The sequence below is a fragment of the Pseudopodoces humilis genome, chromosome 4, assembly GCF_049639895.1.
Source record: "Pseudopodoces humilis isolate 2021_Gansu_Grassland_sample_001 chromosome 4, ASM4963989v1, whole genome shotgun sequence".
NCBI lineage: Eukaryota > Metazoa > Chordata > Aves > Passeriformes > Paridae > Pseudopodoces > Pseudopodoces humilis.
Window position 1 is genome coordinate 43,058,471 of NC_142203.1, and position 17,971 is coordinate 43,076,441.

Sequence of the window (17,971 nt, forward strand, 5' to 3'; positions counted from 1 at the left end):
GGAGTAAGACGTGTCTAGGCAGAGCGTGAAGAAGACTCAGATTTCTTGTTCACTTTGTCCCATCAAATATCTGTCCGACGATAAACATAGTACACTGGGCTTGGAGAGCTGTGAAACATGAAGGTGAACCTTAGGGGCAAGCCTCTTATTATTTTAGCAAAGTACTTTGACAGAAACGAGAAAATTAAATTTCAAGGAAATAAAAAGTTCAAAGAGAGCATGTGCCTCGTTAAAAAGTCCCACGTGCTGCAGCCTGCAGCAGCTTGAACGGTGTTTCCAGAATTCCTTGGAATCTCATGCATTATCTGGCATACAGCTTGATTTGGCAGCTGGAGGCGCACTTAATTGCGGACTTTACTGGCAATTTCTCATCTCAATTGTGAGATTGTACTGAGGGGTCCCGCATCTGCACTGATCAAGAAGCTGGAAGGTAACAAGAAAATGAGATTAGCTTTCAAGGCTCTTACTGGAACACACTGCAAGAGAAGAGGGAATTGCCTCCACACATTACCACATGGATCAAACAGCTTATTTTAGGAATGGACAGCAAGATCTCAAATTTTCATCATTGTATTGTCAAGAGAATATTTAATGTGTGTATATATATAAATATATATGCTGGGTAAAGAATTAGTGTGTAGCTGCATGCCAGCTTGGCAGTTCTCCCTTTTTCCTCTTTTCCTGACAGATGTGGGGGGAAACGATGGTTTTCTAGTGTTTCTTTTATTTATAGGGCTGAACTTCTGTTCACTTTTGATTGTTCATGGAGCACCATGCCAAAAAGGCCTTTCATCTGTAAACCCAGTAGAGGCTGGTAAGAAGCTTTCAGCAGGAGACAGAAATCTGAGGGAGTGGGCATGATTTCCTATTAGTTTTCCCCATGAAAAGTAATGTTTTGTAATTACTAATGATTTATGATTATAGACAGTGACTATGTCTTGTTGGTCTTTGATGTAAATTAGAAAAATAAATTATAATGTAAATTATAAATTTAAGTGTTCTCTTGCTAAACTGCCTGCAAAACATTGCAGTATTGCAATCACAGTACAAGTAGTAGAGCTGCACACCAGTATTCTTAAGAGAATGAATTAGGTAAGCATTAGGGGCAGATGTTTCCTCTCAGTTTTCCATTCACCCTCCCCCTAATTCCTTACAAAGCTACAGATGCAAGGATGTCCAATGCAAAGTCACCAGCTAGAGCTGATATATATTGGTGCACTAACAAAGTACCATCTAACAAGTACTTCCTGTGGAGAGAAAAAAAAAAAAAGGCATTAAAGTGATTACTGCATGTAATTATTTCAGGTAGAGGACTGAAGTTAAGAAGCCTGTTATTCTCTACTATTCTAACTTTCGCACAAGTAAAAAAATGGAGTTCTGTTGTGGTGTGTTTTTCTTTCAATAAGTTTGAGGTTCTTATACAGATGGTTGACTCGCTTACCCCCCAGTTTTGTTGGTATAATCCAAGCTGAATCCTCCTCCCCTGCACCATCAATCATTGTATCCCAACCCCTTCTTCCAGTACCTTCCCTGCCAGTCATGGTAACCCTACCCCTTTATCCAGATCCTTCCCTGTCAGTTTTACTTGGTACCTAACCTTTGTTCTGGAATCTTCCCTGTTGATGTCATTTGATGCTCCATTAGGAGGTAACAGGGAAACTGTTACCTCAGGCTTCCTCACTGGTCCATGTTTTGTGAACCCCGCCTTGAATTCCTCCTCTAAGTCTTCCCTATTGGTTGATGGTTTGTACCCCACCTCTGGCTCCTCCCCTGTATATAAGTTACTGTAGCCCTGTATCTTTTGTCTTTTGTCCCTGGACCCTTCTGGAGCATAAACTTCTGTGGGGACCTACACAAAACACCCTTCCCTGGTCTTTGCCCTGACCCTCAACACTGACCACAAAAGCTCTTTGAAAAGCAGACTTATTGCTGCTGAGCTGAGCAGACCTGCTTTACCTCTACTTGAGGCTATTCATAGCCTGAGAGAGGCCATACCTGGTGCAGTCCAGGACAGCCAAGCTGGCAAATTGGTCCTGGCACTGCATCAGAGTTCTCTATAGACTGACATAATTACAGAGGTTGTGATTCTTGGCTGACCATGCTGGCAGAGACCCATCATGTTTTTAGTGCTGCTTTGTGACGTTTCAAGGACTGTGTTTCACTTGTGGTTCCATTCATAGGTAATTTTTTTTTAAGTCTTCCTGAAAAAAATGAATGAAATGGGTTTGTGCCTGGTTTTTACTCTTCTTTAGTCTGGAATATGAAGATGACAGGGCCCACAAGCTGCCCTTTCTGCCATGTGACAAGCCAGTGATGGATGTGACTGTATGGCAGCTGTAAAACACAAGGAAAGTTACATTTTTCACAATTTTGGAATTACTGACAGACAAAACAATAGAAAAAGTGGACCTTAGAGGCAAAATAAAGACAAAAATTAACAAAAAGCAAGTTACAAATGTGGGAAGTTTAAAATACATAAATTATTTTGCTGTGAATTTTGATTGGTATGAGTGAAATCAGTTTATACATGAATATTTGATTGATGTGGCAAGACTAACAATCCAGTGAGAAAAAGTACATACAAACTACATTGAGAAAGTTTCAAAAATAGTTTTCTTTGGCTAAACTTACATAGTTATGGTGCAGGAGAATACAGCTCAAATATATTTCCAATAATGAGGACAGCTCTCTCACAGCCATGCTTTCTCTAATTTGATATTAGTATCTCATTTGCAATTTGACAGCTGCCTCCAGGCTTTAGGCTTTTTCTTGGAAAACATAAAGTATGCAAAATGTTTCTAAATATCTTAGATTTTTTTATGCTACGTCAAAAGTTTAAATGCTAGAGAATTTTTTTAAACCTCAGGCTTACTGCTAATTCTTGTAATTTTACTAGTTTTAAGGAAATAAAAGTTTTCTTTTTCTGAAAAGGCCGACAGTGATCCAGCATTTTGTAATAAGAGCTTCCCTACTAACCTTTGTAAAAAATGACTAGTCTTAATTTATCATGTAAATGTAACCCAAATATCTATTTCTTCTGATAATTCAGACCTAACATTAGAAAGAGGCAAGGTCCTATTGTCCTGTCCTCAGACAGACTAACCTCAGTCTTGAATCCTTGAAGGGCTTGAAGGTTTCTTCATAAAGAAAGTGATCTTACTGCACTAGCCTTCTCTAAGGAAAGAGTTGCTCCAATCCAGAATTTTTTATTATCTTCTCCATAAACATCCATAGCAACATTTACCTTTGTTGCAAAGTTTATGAGACTTAATGTTCTTGTCCTAGATTCCCAATTCTGCTTGCTCTGTATCTGAATAGGGGAAAAAAGTAATCTTCAATTTGCTGAGCTTCCACCTAAATCAGGGGTGGGGGTGGAGTGGGCCAAAAATGTGAATATCATGTGCTGAAATAAAAGGTCTGAAGAAGATGATCGCAACTGCCAAAATCATTTTAACACAAAACATTGTCTGAAGAAGAAAGACATCTCAACCCATTTTTGAAAATAAAGAAAAGCATATCTAAAGCACACTGTAGTGTGCTTCTCTTTGGAACAAAATATCTACTGATACGGGTCAGTACTAATTGGTAGGGGCAAGAGCAGCCCGTGCCTAAAGTTTATTAAGGAAGGTCATATTTTCTTCCTCAGACTATGTGTAATACATATTGAAAATACTATTTCACTTTACCTGTAGTGTGCGTACACAGAATTCTGATACTGTTTGAGAGGAAAATTTCTCACATAAGTTTAATATGAATGGACTATGTCAGTACGGTATGATCAAGGACATGCCAGGACAAATTTTTTCCAAGACCTTGGCTGGCAGTTAGTACTAATTACAGAATTGAAAATAATGTGGTGTGGATTGCAACACTGGGTTGCCAGAATTTCTGTAAAACATATAGTGGGTAAAATAGGGGCATCTTGTTCTACCACTGTGGTGGATTTGACATTGGCTTGCTGCCAGATGCCTACCCAGCTCTCTTACTTTGCTAACTTCACAAAACAGGATTAGAAAGCTCATGAACTGGAATAAAGCCACGGAGATTACTCACCTATTACCATCATGGTCAAAACAGACTCAACTTGGGAAAGATTAATTTACTGTCAATTAAAAATAGAGTGCAGTGGTGAGAAAAAAAAAAAAAAAAGGACAAAACTAAAAACTTATTTCCATTAGTCCCTCTGGCTTCATCTCAGGTTCAATTTCATCACTTCATTTCTTACTCTTTCTACTCCTTCCCTCCTGAGCACTGCAGGGGTGTCAAGTATAATGATTGTCATCTGTCCATAACTACTCCTCTCTGCCAATCCTTCATTCTGGTGCTGTTTGTTCCTTCCATGTCCTTCACAAACTGCTCTAGTGTGGGTCCTTTCAATGGGCTGCTGTCCTTCAGGAACAGACTGCTTCAGCATGGGTTCCCGTCCCAGGTAGCTACTCCAGCCAGGAGCCTCCTTTCTGCTTCCTACTGTTGTAGTATGCTTATTTAATTTTGTTGAAGTTGTTAAAGAGTCTATTGGTATGTTCCTGGTTTCCTCCATTGATTACATTATATGTTCCAGTTGTCCGTTATGTAAACTCCTCCTAGTTTTTCTGAACATTCCCTATCAATCACCTTAGCCCTGCCCTTACCCCTAATCCATCACTGTAAACCCCACCTCTCCTTCCAGACCTTTCCATGTATAGCATCCCTTCCTTGATACTTTATTGGTTATTATGTTACATTCCCATCTTCCTTGTATCCTGTCCTGGGGTGACTTTATGATGCTGGTATCCCCAAACGCCTAGTTTATGTTATATATTAAGTTCTGTACCTTTAAGATTAGTTTTGAGAGCTAGGGAAGTTGAAAGTGCTGGAGGCTGATGGGAGTTTTTTCTCCTAGCCAATAACTGGCCATTTCTGAGAACTGACAGTGGATTTAACCATTGAACAGTGAGATCAACCTGTGAACACCACCTGAAGATGTAAGGCCAGGAATTTCTTGTTCTCTTTAGTTTCCAGCTTCTGAAGCAGTAACGGGCTCTGGCTCAGCCTCCTCCCCCTGCCGCCACCAGGCCAGACAAGGCCGCGGAGGGTGGGGGGGGAAAAGTGGGGCCGGCCGGGCCAGGCCGGTTCCTGGCTCGGCTGCAGTTTCTGCCGCCGAACTGAAACCTGACACTATGAACATCTGCAGCTTGAGCAAGACTTCAACTCTTTCACTACCCGGATGAGACTTGCAGATTAATTTTTTTTTTTTTCTCCAAAGAGAGAGAGGGGAAGAGAGAGAGAGAATGATCAACATGTAAAGAGACACCATAATATATATCAGAGGGGGGAGAGAAATAAGGAGATGCTTTAATAAGCATGAAATATTTTTCTGTTAAAGCTATGGACAGTAGTGTTCTGAAAAGAACTCCTTTAATTCATGACAGAGTATATTGGGAGGAATGGAGTGTTCAAAGTGAAGTAGTTTTGATCCTATGAGATGCTGGAACAGAAAAAGAGAGGTAATAGTTGAAGATTTGTGGCCTTTAAGAGGCAAAGAGAAAACTTCTGTTTCTAGAGAGGCTCACAAAAACAGATGAAGAGAACTTTTGCCTTTAAATAACTCATCCTTAAAAATGACATCCTAGACTGATTGACCCATAGCACACTTCAGAGTAATGTGAAATGGAAGGAGAGAACTGATGGCAGAATTTCCGGGCAGCGGGCATCAGAGAAATAGAAAGCTATGAAGAAAATAGTTTACTTGTGAAAAACTCCATAGATTAGCAGAAGAAGACTTCTTTTTCTCTACAAAGACTGATGAAAGGACTATAGCAAAAATTGAGACTGTTTTAACCACCGTTTTTTTTTGTCTCTATGTTGTCATGTGAACAAGGGAATGGTTGGGTAGTTGGGGGAAAAAGGAGTTTCTGGAGGTTTTATTCTGGTTTCTTATTCTTGTAGTTTTTGTTAATAAACTTTCTTTATTCATTTTAAGTTTTAAGCCTGTTTTGCTCTTGTTCTAATCGATATCTCACAGCAAGAAATGAGTAAGTTTTCTGGTGATTTTTTAGTTACTGCTTTAAAACCACGACATATCCCCATTGCTCCCTAAGATTGTAACCTCCTCCCCTCACTCCTCCCACCATGAGTTCCCATTGGACCCTGAACTGTACCTTCATTTGGGATAAAACCCCATGCACCAAGGTGCTCAGGGCTCTCTTCGGTCCTGGACTCTTCCAGCCCAGACCCTCGTGTTCCTCCCCTCTCCTCAATAAAACTGTTCCTGGGAATCTCAACCGAAAGAGTCTCCTCCGTCTTTCTATGACTACCTGTGATGCCTGAATTAGCAGAGGTCGGAGTGAACCAGCGCTCTGTAGGTTCTGCAGTGGGGTCATCTTTCCCCTGCAGTTCCCCACTCCTGGCGCCTGCCCGTGCCGGAGTAGCACCGTAGAGCTAGCCTGAAGCTCGCCAAGAGCAGCATCAGCCTACAGCTTTCTTCAAAACACACACCCAGCTCCTCCTTTTATGTGATCTTCTATTAGCTGCATGTGGATATCTGTTCAACTGTGGTCATCCATGGGGTGCAAGGGGACAACCTGCTCCACTATGTTCTTCTCCAGGACCTGCAGAGGAACATCTGCTCCAGCATCTGAAGCACTTCCTCCCCCCTCCCTCCCTGCTGGCATTGGTGTCCATAGGGCTATTTTTTCCACATTTTTCTCACTTTCTCTCTCACAGCTGCTGTAGAGTGGTTGTTACACTTTCTGAAATATGTTATCACAGAGGTGCCATCAGTGTCACTGACAGGTTCAGAGTTGGCCAGCAGTGGGTCCATCTTGGAACTGTCTGGAACAAGCTATGTCCCATAGGAGGCGTCCCCTGAACTCTTCTCGCAGAGGCCTCCCACCTCACCCCACTGACTTTGCCAAATAAACTAAATTGAACCACTTAGATTATTTTTTGTTACTCTGATCCAGTTAAGGAGTGACTTGCTGATTGCACTGAAAAGGTGAGAAGCAAGCATGTTATCATGTCTGCTGGGGGAATGAACAACTCCTCTTGCTGAGTGCTTTGGCAAAATGGTGAAAACTCAGCCTGGTGTAGCCTGGCAAAGACAAAGTTTTAACCAGATGGAGAATCCGCCAAGGTCCTCCTAAGACTAACAAATGAGAAAATCTTCAAACCTCTGAACTATTTAAAATTTTATTTATTAAAATTATAATTTGTCTTAGAAAGTCCCTTCTCCCAAAATAATAATAAATCAATACTGATACTACATATATAACCATAAATAAATACCTATTTGCAGATCTATGTGTTTGTATACATCAGGAATTCTGAACTAATGTTTGAATTGGTTTCACTTGTCCTCTACACTTTTGAAACATTTCATGAATTTCAGAGCTTTGTCTCACTTGCTTACAAGTAATCCAACTGCAGACTTCTGCAAGGACTGCAGACTGTGTATGCAAAAAGCTGCGCTCAAGCCCTTCCTTTGATTGTCTATTGACAGTTTCACAAGTCAGTTTCACAAGTTTGTTTCATTTCTCCTTCCTTTTTTGAAGCTGTTGTTACAGCTGCATGGTGGATTGATGTTGGCTGGATGCCAGGTGTCCACCAAATCTGCTCTATCACTCTTCTTCCTTAGCTGGACAGAGGAGAGGAAAAGAATGCAAACAAAAAGCTTGTGGGTCAAAGAAGGGCAGGGAAGCATCACTCAGCAATTACTGTCACAGGCAATACAGAGACCCAACTTGGGGAAGTAAGTTTATTACTGATCAAATCAGAGTAATGTCATGTTAATGAGAACTAAAACTAAATCTTAAAAAACACCTTCCCCCTTACCTTCTTCCCATGATCAGCTTCACTCCTAATTTTATCTATCTTCTCTCTGCAAGTGAGTCAGGGGACAAGGATGGAGGCTGTGGTCAGTTCATCATGTGTTGTTTCTGCCCTTCCTTCCTCCTCAGGGGGAGGATTCCTCACAGTCTTTCTCTGCTCCATTTTGGGGTCCCTGCCATTGGAGACAGTCCTCCCATAAGCTTTTCCATTTTGAGTTCTTTCCACAATCTACAGTTCTTCATGAACTGCTCCAGTAGAGGCACAGCTGCTTCACAGATAGTGTAAAATCTATACTTAATATGATTTCATGCTATATTGTATGGTATTGCTACTTGTAGACAGAAGGAAAAAAGAATTCTGTATCAACACTTTTTCCCAGCATATCCAAACATGGATATGTCCAAAATACCAGCTTAGAACCATGAACCTAAAGTTCCTTTAAATGTTATTTGTATGTACAGAGTAGGCCTCTTATTTTTACTTTGTTCTATCTTTAGCATTAATCTTTCCATATCTACTCATAATTTCCCCATATGTCTTTCCTTATGACATTTTGTGTAAATTCTGTAAAAAATGCAGTATTCTTATTATTTCTGGATTTTTTTTCAGTTAGACTTTCACCATATGTTATCTATTGTTGTGGGTTACTTTTTTATAGCAGGCTTGCTCTACTGGCATCAGCTGAAAATTTTTCAAGATCTCAATTTTAAGGCTTTTTTTTACTAAAACTTGTGCAGGTACAGAATATTCTCTGTCCCTCTGGGAAGTCGGTCTCCATATAACATGTTCGTAAAAGTACTGTATATGTGATTCCTGAGAAACTGCATGGAAATATGAAATCTGAACACATGAATTTTCCAGTACTCCAATGGGAAATATTTTGTGTCATGTCAATTGTGGATAAAATTCATAGACTGATATTTTCCATCATTGGACTCGGTGCTCCATTCCCTAATGAAATAATAAACTGTGTGTTTCCAAGTGTTAAGAATTAGGATTAATAGCCTTGCTTAGCTCTTGAAGCTAAAGTACTTGAGGCCTTAGGCTTCAAGGACTGTCTGAGACTAAACCTTTTAATAAAGCTAACAGTGGAACCACAAAACTAGCTGAAAGTGGCAGATGCAATCAGAATGAAGCTAAGAACCAAGGAAACATTTATAAGGGAACATACTAATTTTTTAGGCAAATGTTAGCCCAGCAACCAAAGTATAGTTGGGTTGTGTGGTCTGGAATGGGGGTCCCTCCTTGAACCACAGAGCTCAAGCTCCCCTGTATGTCAGATAAAGAAACATGTTATTTACTCATCAGATTGGTGGCCTGTCTCCTTCAGGCAGGAACCCAGGGTGGAGCCCTGTTGAGGTGGCATCTGCAAGATTCTTAGCATGGACTAGGTGGCAGCTGTATAATTCCTGCAACATAAGATTGTCTTTCACTTATATATTTAGTAACTTGAATCTATAATAAGAATTGTTGATTCAATTATTTCCTTTTTGGGACTTAACTGTATGCTCATCACACAATCATTTAAACTGCACATTACCATAAATTACAATGGGTTTATTCATACAACTAGATACAGCTACTTGTTGAGTAGTTCCTAGAGTGGTGTACTGCAGCCTAAGAGTGTAATTTCATTTTTATTATGAATTTCATCATTGTCCACAGGCTTTTGAAGATGGTGTAAATTCTTGGAAATTGAGCAATTTTTTCAAAAGGGTGGATATTGCTTGGATGTGTATTTTACTGTACCTTTTTACAGTCTTTCAGAGGGCCCTTTCCAAACTTGTCCTGTTGGTTTTTCAGACTCCAGTTTCCAACTCTGCCTTGTTTGTTTATGTTCCCAAGAGTTAGTGGTTTGGTTCTCGTTCTGCCCTGGAGGGTACATGTGAGGTTCTAATTACAGACTAAGTTTATGTTCTGCATTTCACCACTCCTTTTCTTTTTTTGTTTTCTTAAGTTTAAATCTCTGTCCATGTAAATATTTTATTAAGGTTTGCGTGTCTCTTGTTTGTCACAGACAGATGCTGAACAAGACCTTCCCTAAGATTTTAAGACTGCTTATTATTATTGAGGTCTCTTGTAAAAACTTACTAATTTTCTTCTTCATACCTGATACCTTTTAACAGTGTCATACTTTCTAAGTCAAGAATACTTCATACTTTTCTTTAGTACAGTCTGCTGAACATGTAGTTTCACTTACGCATCAATTAGTAAAGTAATCTCAATATCCAGGACAAAACAAATTTCTTCGTGTTGCAGTTCAACACCCGCTGTGAACCAAATCCCATCTAGCTGCTCACTTACCTCCTTACAGCAAGATAGGGGAGAGGATCAGTAGGGTAAAAATGAGAAAACTCATGGGTTGATATAAAAACAGTTTAATAGGTAATGCAAAAACTGTACAGATAAGCAAAACAAAACCAAGAATTTGTTCCACTCTTCCCATTGGCAGGTAGATGTTTAGCTATTCCCAGGAAAGCAGGGCCCCATCACTTATGACAGTGACTTGGGAAAATCAAATGTCATCATTCTGAATATTACCCACTTTGTTCTTCTTCTTGTAGGTTTATGTGTTTAGCATGGTCCATATGATTTGGGGTATCCCTTGGGTCAGCTGGAGTTAGCTGTCTCAGATGTGTCCCCTTTCAACTCTTTATGCATGCCCAGCTGAATCACTGTTGGGGTGAGGAGCAGAAAAGACCTTGACACTGGATAACTGGTGCTCATGAAAACACCCCTGAGTTGCCAGCACTGTTTCCAGCACAAACACAGCGCCATGCAAGCCAGTGTGAAGAAAAAGCACACTTCTCATACTTGGGTTTTTTTTTTTTCCTGGCAGCTTCAGTAAACCTTCCTGATGGCCAAAATTCCTGCTGGATCTCTCTGGGTTTTTTCCATTGGTCCTTCTAATTCTAAGCCATATTTTATCATGTAGTGCTCTGATAAACATAAGTGGTGGTGTTTTGTGGTAGAAGTAAGTGTTTTAAAAATGGAAACAACCAAAAAAGCAGTTAAGTACTTGTCTCATGATGATGACAAGGTAAGAACCTTGTCAGAAAGAAAGGGTTTTATTTCTTGTTATCAACAGTGTACTTAGTCCCCAGTAGCAGCTCAGTTATCTTAAAAGCTCAAAAGAATAAAACTTTTGAAAAAATAGCAAAACAGTGTTTCTAATGCAAACCAAGACAAAAGAGGACTTGATGTATGGATTTCTTGTACCTGTTGTTTCTGGATCAAATAGAGAAGGCAGTTATTTATTCAGTGAAGTGCTCTTAGGTTTACTGATTAAATGTTCTGCATAGATGTAGAGATTGCATTGCTGCAGTCGTTGATATTACTGTCCAAATCTTTTGCAACTTTTGCTTCTTGCAGCTACTTCCTGAGTAATATTTCAAGATATAATCAAGAAAACTTATGGTCTGAACACAAAACATACAAATATTAATTAAAATCTCAGAGTAAGGTCCAGTGTTGACGGTTTTGTTTCTTTTGACATACTGCTGTGGGGTTTCTGTATGAACTAGTGTATTGACAGACTATTCTAGGAAACTGGTCTGGTATTCACACAAAAATAAAGACACAATTGTGTATCATTCATCCTGTTTCTCCTTTCCTACACACACATGGCAAGAGCTGTGTTCAACAACAAAAATATTTTTAAAAATCCTCACTCCCTGACGTGGTACCAGAGCTGGCTAGATCTCCCACAGCTCCATGCCAAGAGTGGGACCTTGGGAGCAGGATGACCCAAGATGGGACTCAGACCAAATGCTCTAGGGCACAGTTTGGTCGTCAGGTACAAGTAGAGGTAGGGATGAGGAGGAAGTCTTCTGTACAGGTTCCAAAGAAGGTTTTATTCCAGGGAGGGTACAGGGACAAAAGACAGAAAAACCAGCAGTTGCAGGGACTTTTAAAGAGGGGAGGGTCTAGGGGAGGGTACACTCTCAAACCAATAAGGAACACACAGGGGAGGAGCACAAGGCGGGGTTTACAATATAGAAACCAACGAGGACATACAGAGGGGGAGGGAACAACTTACATAAACCAATGGGGCTTTGAGCAACATATGATTGGCATACAAGTCTCTAGAACACAAAGTGTCACAAAGTGGGACTGACAACTCAATGGGAGGAAAGACAAGGAATTTTCTGGGTAAAAGGGACAGGTCTAGGGTGAGATAGACAACTAGGGTAGGAGGCCACAACTTGGCATAAGCCAACTGAACTGAGGGGTGACTGAGCGTACCTATTTCAGGAACATAATATTAACAATAATATAAAGAACACAAACACACTGCAACAATTCCCCCCACAGCAAATATTGCATTGCATATTCTAATTGTGAAGAGGCATAAAGTGAAGTGCTGAACATACTGAGGATTTGGCATTAAAGCAAGTACACGTTATAGGTTCTTTACTGTGTCGGTCATGATTCTTCAGATATTCATTCAAGATCAAAAGTTGATTGAATAAAAATCATTATATATGATACCAAATAATGCACAGGAAATAATTACCTCAACTTTGGAATCTATGAATAAAAATCACTTAGTCTTCTTACCAGTTTGAAACTGAAAAATCCATATTCCTGGGAAATGTATACACGGACAACTAGCCCACAGGAGCAAAACTGATGTGGTTTCATTATACTGTGAAAAAGTGAAGTATAAAGGGAGGCACCCCTGTAATTTATTTTTATTTAAACCGTTACTGTTAAATTGATTTTTAAAAAATCTACTGATTATTTAAACTAACCAACTGCTTATTTATCTGAAATCAGAATTAGCTTGATCTTTAAGTTGATGCAATCTTTTTGGATTTCCACAAAGCTTTCAGTGCTTTCCCCTGGAGTATCCTTCTGGACAAAATGTGCAGCCCACAGCTGGACAAACACATTATGTGATAGGTGGTCAACTAGCTCATGGGTCAGGCACAAGGGGTCACATCAGACTGGGGACCTGTCACTGGTGGGTTCCACAGGGCTCCATCCTCAGCCCTGTGCTCTTCAACGTCTTCATAAATTACTTGTATGTAGGACTGGAAGGGATATTGAACAAGTTCACAGATGATATAAAACTCAGAGGAGCTGTTGACACCCTTGAGGGCAGGGAGGCCCTGCAGAGAGACCTCAACAAAGGTTTGGGAAATCACCAACCATTTCAACAAGAGAAAGTGCTGGTTTCTTCATCTGGGATGGGGCAATCCTGGATGTATGGACAGACTGGGAAATGAGATGCTGGGAAGCAGTGTCAGGGAAAGGGACCTGGGGGTCCTGGTCAATGGAAAGCTGAACATGAGCCAGCAGTGCCCTGGTAGCCAGGAGGGACAACCCTGTCCTGGGGGGCATCAGGCACAGCATCACCAGCCGGGCAAGGGAGGGGATTGTCCTGCTCTGCTCTGAGCTGGGGCAGCCTCAGCTCCAGCGTTGGGGGCTGGTTTGCGTGTAACAGTATGAGAAACACATGAAACCGCTAGAAAGTCTCCAAAGGGTCACCAAGATGGTTGAAGGGCCTTGAGAGGAAGGTGTATTATGAGGAGCAGATGAGGTCACTTGGTCTGTTTAGCCTGGAGGAGACTTGAGGACAGACCTCATTGCAGTCTGCAGCTTTCTTGTGAGGGAAAGAGGAAGAGCAGGCACTCATCTCTTCTCTATGGACCCAAAGGAATGGCCTGAAGTTGTGTGAGGGGAGGTCTAGGTTGGATAGCAAGAAAAGGTTCTTCACCCAGAGGGTTGTTGGGCACTGGAACAGGCTCCCGAGGGAAATGGTCACTGCACCATGCTTTACAAAATTTTATTGTTTCTTTGTTCCTAAATTCAACATTCTGGAGGATTATTAGTTGTTGATTGAGGAGTGGTGTGGAGAGTGAGGTGTCAGAAACAGGGGAGTGTGGTGAACTGGAAGATTAGAAAAAGTGTAACTGGATTTGCTGAAGCTGTGTGTTATTTCACAGCTTCTGAAACATTTTTCAAAATATATCAAACTTCTGGGTCATTTGCTATTAAGTCAGCAAGTCTGCTGACAACATCAAGCTATTAGGCATGGTCAACACACTGGAGGACAGGGTTGCTACCCAGAGGAACTTTGATAGGCTTGAGAGGTGGGCCCATGCTTGTAAAGTTCAACAAGGCTGAGCACAATGTCCTTGGATCAAGGCAATCCTGAGCACAAATACAGGCTGGGAGGAGAATGGATTGAAAGCAGCCCAGAGAAGAACTTGGGCATGTTGGCCAACAAGAAAAAAGTTTCTTTTTTCAAAAAAGTGTGTCACAAAAAAGTGACATGGCCACATGCTTGCAGCCCAGAAAGCCAACTGTATCCTGGGCTACATCAAAAGCAGCATGGCCAGGAGGGCAAGGGGCTGGATTCTGCCCCCCTACTCTGCTCTTATGAGGCCCAACTTGGAGTGCTGCATCCAGCTCTGTGTCCCTCAACACAATGACCTTTTGTAGTAAATGCAGGGGAGAGCCACTAAGATGATGAAAGGACTGCAACACCTCTCCTGTGAATGAGAGGCTGAGAGAGATGGTGTTGATCAAACTGGAGAAGACTCTGGGGAGACCTAAGAGTAGACTTTCAATTCCTAAAGCAGGCTTATGAAAAAGGGTGAGAGTGACTTTTAACAGGAATATTTAGTAATAGGACAGGGAGTAATGACTTTAAACTGTTAATATAGGTTAGATATAAGGAAGAAATCCTTTGCTGTGAGGCTGGTTAGGTGCTGAAACAGGTTGCCAGAGAAGCTGCAGATGCTTCATCCCTGGAAGTCTTTAATGCCAGGTTGGATGGGGCTCTGAGTAATCTGGCAAAGTGGAAGGTGTCCTCTCCTATATTGGGGGTTGGGACTAAAGGATTTTTAAGGTCCCTTTCAACCCAAACCATTTTATGATTCTAAGTTCTTTCATAAGACAACAGATTCAGAAACTTATATTCTAGTTTATAGGCCTACTAGGGGTTGCAAACATTTATTAAATATTTGCATAAAAACAAATGTGTGGATCAAAACAGATGTTTATATAGATTCTCTTCCATGGCTTGATTTCTCCTTAAAAGAAGAGTTAATTTACTTAGGTTTGGTTTTTTTATATTCTCAGCATCAGATAAAACAATCTGAATGCTTTTGTGACACTTTCTTACTTATCTACAGAGACTGTTAATGATAGTTGAAGTCACTTGTCTGATGTGAGAAAATACTATTTCTTCTCTGCTGTCAAGGAAGGAAGTAGAAGATTATTCAAACCACTCCAGAATATGGTGCCCTTTCTCACTCATTAGTAAATGTTTTGCAATATCTCAAAATATCTGTTCCATGTTAGTACATTCTGGTTGCCAAGTATATGTGCAAGTACAGGGTTGACAGCATTCATGAATTTCTGGTTTACTTTTTAGGCAATGAAGGATTATATTAATCTTTTCATTAAACACATCTGATACTATACAGAAGATGTCTATGAAAAACCCTTGGTTTTGGAGGTAATTAGTTCTGTAATATAAAGCAGGCTCTACTGAATTTTCTGCTCAGCCTGTTTTGCAGCGTAAGTTATGGGTTCCCACTGCTATTTCTTTCCCAGTGTAAACAATGTGGGGCAGAATGAGTGATCTGTGTGCAGGAGGTAGGGATATTAATGATGTAGAAAAAGTGGTTAGAACATCTCCACATGAAGCTGGTACTGATTTAGATGACTTGTTTTGAACCTCTGTAGCTCAGGATACCCTTGAGAAAGTAAGTGGAATAGGAGATGTCATAAAACAATCCTGAGCTTTGAGGTTTTGTTTGGTTTTATTTCCTTTGGATGGAAAGCTTTTTTGCAGTTTTTTGAGGGTGTGGGGTTTGGGGGGGGAGATGGAGGGAAGAGTGATTTTTAATTATAATTCCCAATGAGAAAAGCAGTCATTTTCATTGCGGTTGGATGCAGCTGAACTGGCAAAATCGAAGAAGCAGCACACAGTGTTACCACAATATAATTAATTTAGCAACAAGCATACCAGCTGCGTTATTCTGAGCAAGCCTTGTATTACTTCTGGGATTCTTCTCTGTACATGCCTTTTGTATTCATAGCTTTGGTGTGATTAAGAAAATGTGTAGGGCAGCACCCAGCTAGGCTTACTAGCAAGAACAAGTGATTACACTCTGCCCATAGTGAGGCCATTTTTGGGAGACTGATCCAGCCTAACTCTTCTGTTCACAGCACTGCTGTGTCTGGCACAGGTTGCTTGCAGGACTACAGGGATTGTGTGCATGGCAAATGGGATGGAGCCCAAAAATCAAGGAAATTATGGCTAACACTTTTCCATTGCTGTTGTGCAAATACTTCCTGTGTTAAGAAAACAGGAGTTTGTGGTCAAATGGCACGTTTGAAGAGAAAATAATTTCTTTGCAGTGGCAGACACGAGCAATTATTAGGGCTATTTCTTTAATAGGTGGTAGTAAGATTGCTATTGAAGAAGTAGAAGATTGCTGTTGAAAGAGTAGTTGCCTTATACAGATGACAGTGCTGTCACAGGCATGCCTTGAATGTGCATCACATATTGATGGCAGCGGGAATATTACAAAATACAGATTCCTTTTAGCAATAAGAAATTTTCACCAGAATCTTTCTTGTTTGCTCACCTGTTGCTTACTCTGTGATCAAGGTTGGAACAGCAAGTCCAGGGAAGGAAAGAAGTAAATGATCTTAAAAATTATAATTAGCATGCACAGAAAAACATTGTAGCTACTTCCTTCATTACATCCTCCCTGCAATGTCAGTCACTAGGACAATAATTTTCATTTTCTGCTCTTTCTGGTGTTACTGCATAGGTGAAAAGCTTTTATCCCTCGTAGGTTGAAAACTAACAAAATCACTCCTTTAAACAGAACAGAGGTCAGTGCCTTCTGACCAGGATACTCCTGGACATAAAAAAAGCAAATCTACCACTGGGGCAATACATCGCTTGTGATTTTGAGAGTGTACTGTCCTTCATGGTATTTCCATGAATTAATTCAGTGGTCACTGGTTCAATCTTTTTATTCTTTATGTCATTGTGAAACCAAGTCCTGCAGTAAAGACAACCAGTTCTGACAAACTGATTTACTTTCTTTCGTAAAGTGTTCCCAAACTTAAGAAGCTTCATGAACATCAAATATCTGCTCCTTTCATCTCCATACTCATTCCCACTTGAGCTTATGCCCTTTTAACAGGCCTTTCCCTTTTTTCCTTTATCTATAAACATTTAGCACTTTTGTCTTCTATTCTCCCCTATGAAAAGCAGAAAATAAGAGCCAAGTCATATTAAGGTCTAGGTCACAAAATATCTTGGTATCTAATTTTTTTTTTGCTTTAAAACTTATGAGAAGTAGAAATTATGCAGAGTCACCAAAATCTGTAATTAAGTTATTCCTAGTATTTCTTAAATTTAATGAGCTGAAAAATCCATTACCTGTCCCATTGTTTATTAGTTTCTTAGAAGATCTCAGCTATCTCAATTACTTCCTGTAATACATTTCTTACACACAATTTCCTACAGTTCTTGCATACCATTTTTGCAGATGTAGCTTGACACTGACCTCCAAGTTGCCTAACATCTACTCACCTGCAAACATCATGACAATAACAGTAAACATCTCCTAACCTTAGTCATCTAGATCCCCAGTCTTGTTCTTCTACATTCCATTGTGAGACTCCTGATAGCAGTCTCTGTTGATTGTTGAGAAATGCAAGATATTTTGGACCAGAGTCTGTCAAACATACGAGAATTTCATTTTGTTATCTTCAAGGTGGTAAGCTGCCTGAGCTGCCTTGCGCTATATTACTTTTCTTGTGCTGCCAAAGCCTCTGTAGGTAGGATTCTTCTGAATATTCTGCCAAACAATTAATTGAAGGTTGCTTTTATAATATGGAACAGATTGGTCACAAACGTTTTGATCTGGGTCAACTGTGGCTGAAAAAAAAAAGTGTGATGAAACACCTGCCATTTAGATGGCCATCATATAATTGAGCTTAATCAGTAATTAATACTTAATACTTAATCTGAGACATCTGTTAAACCATTTTTGAAAATGAACAGAGGGAGGGACCTTAAAATATATTTAAAGGCTCTTTAAAAAAAAAAAAAAAAGCTTGATTGCTTAAGAAGTATTAAAATTTTGAGAATTTTGAGCACTAAACATGAAGCATGTCCAGA